This window comes from Mastomys coucha, unplaced genomic scaffold (assembly GCF_008632895.1).
Source record: "Mastomys coucha isolate ucsf_1 unplaced genomic scaffold, UCSF_Mcou_1 pScaffold16, whole genome shotgun sequence".
Lineage (NCBI taxonomy): Eukaryota > Metazoa > Chordata > Mammalia > Rodentia > Muridae > Mastomys > Mastomys coucha.
The window spans coordinates 49,962,507-49,964,588 of record NW_022196898.1 but is presented as its reverse complement, the minus strand read 5'-3'; the positions used below and the strand labels follow the sequence as shown (position 1 = coordinate 49,964,588).

At 36.9% G+C, this 2,082-nt stretch overlaps 1 long non-coding RNA gene across 1 annotated transcript in view; it reads right to left on the bottom strand.

Moving 5' to 3' along the window:
• Positions 1–1,840, bottom strand: part of LOC116094216 — a 15,109-nt gene extending 13,269 nt beyond the window's left edge. The window contains exon 1 of the long non-coding RNA XR_004120002.1: positions 1,774–1,840. This is a non-coding gene — a long non-coding RNA (uncharacterized LOC116094216). The remainder of the gene's footprint in view (positions 1–1,773) is intronic.
• Between the last annotated feature and the right edge of the window lie 242 nt (positions 1,841–2,082).

The following is a 2,082-nucleotide window of genomic DNA, read 5'->3' as shown; positions in this document are numbered from 1 at the left end:
CTTCTTCTTCTTCTTCTTCTTCTTCTTCTTCTTCTTCTTCATTTCTTTGAGACAGGTAAGCTCTCTTCCACTATATTGAGCTGTCTCTCTGGCTCTTTTCATCTTCATTTTTGGAGTCAGGCTCTTGCTGAGTTGCCTAATCTGTCCTTGAACTCACCCCGCATTTCAGGTAAGGCACTGGACTTGTTTATAACATTGTCACCTTAGAGCTATGGTTTGTTTTGTTCTTTTTTCCTTTCCTAACTAGAATGATTTTTTTAAACTTTCGTATTATCCTGGTATTTAATTTGAAGCATCATCTTTCTTTCAGAATACATTCAGATAATTTACTAAGAAAGGGTAAATGAAAGGCCAACTTCCTAAGGCTTTGTATGTTTAAAGAAAGATTTCCTTTATCCTCACACTTGATAGATAGTTTGGCTGGGTATTGAAACTATGAGGTAAAAATTAGTTTTCACCAAGCTTTTGAGCATTCTGCTCTTGCATATTAGTATATTTTGCTCATGTTATCACAAATAGTGAAAACTCCTAAATTTTGTCTTTATTTTTGAAAATCTAAGTTTTCTGAAAATAGGACATATGTATGAATGAATGTGTATGTATTCATCTTGCTTCTAAATAATTCAAATACAAATATGACATAAAGTTTATTAAGCACTTATTTTTCAGGTAATATTCAAAGTACTTTAGACATATTATAATACATGACGTTCTTGTGATATCATTATTTCTCTTACTTTACAGATGGAAAAACTGAAGTAGAAAGAATTTTTATTTAGTATTCTTTCATTTTGAATGATAGATAAAATAGCTATTATTATAGCTAAAATAGATAAAATCCTATCTATGAACAAGTTTTTAATTACTTCTTTATAATTTTCTGTCTTCTGCATACTTCATCTTTCTAGAATTATTGGTTTTGTTTTCCTGACATCAATATCACATGATTTATCTTTTATATTTTCTATATCTTTAGAAATGACATAAAACTCCACATTTAGTTTTTAAGAGTGGTGCTTATTCCAAAACATTATGTTAGTCACTGACTTTTCTTTTTCCTATTTTCCTTTATCTTTTAACAGAAATATCTTTATTAATATTACAAATCTCTTAAGGATTCTACTTAAAGCTATTAAATAGCATCTATTTTCTGTATTATCTTTCTCAATTCTCCTTCCTTTCTTCCTTCCTTCCTTCCTTCATTTCTTTCTTTCTTTCTTTCTTTCTTTCTTTCTTTCTTTCTTTCTTTCTTTCTTTTTTTCTTCCTTTTAGTTTTTTTAACATAGGGTTTCTCTGTATATCCCTAGTTGTCCTGGAACTCACTCTGTAGTCCAAGCTACAGTCAGAGATCCACCCGCCTCTGCCTCCCACCTCTGGGACTAAAGCTGTCCACCACCACACCCAACCTTCTTTCTTAACTCTAATGTCAGAGTTATTGATAGTGACATCATCAAGATGGCAGGCTATGACTTTTCAGAGCACTCATTTCATCACAAAATATCAATCTGAATATTTGCCGATATGTTAAAATATCTTCATAAGACCTAAAGAGTCCAGGTGAGTGACTACATCACCATGAAGATCACAGAAGGAAAGGCACAATGAAGATGGTGGGAAGCACCCTGCAGCAGGAGCCACTACAATGCACAAGTATGTGGTGGACAGATGGGAGAGAAAGAGAAGCCGAACAGTTTGAGCATTGTGAAGAGAGATTGAGCTGGAGATGTGAGAGGTGGGGAGGAATAGCCTGTTTTAAGTAGCCTAGGCTGCCACCTGAGACCATAGTGAAGTCCTAACCCATGCTGCCGCTGAGGATCATGTCTAGATCGGTGGCCGCGCAGCCGCAGGAATCAGTGCTTATGTCCATGGCTCATATTAGCACTGAAGCCCATGGAGACATCTCTGGCTTGGGCAGCCTCCAGGGACCCTGTTGACGTCCAATGGCTGTACAGAGTTGACCTCACTTCTCATCCACTGCAGCATTCCGGAGAGTGGGCTCTGTACCTCACATAGGCGTCACAGTAGAGCTAACCATGGCGTCAAGGGCACGGGTGTGCCAGCCGGAGGTATGGGAGTGGGGGA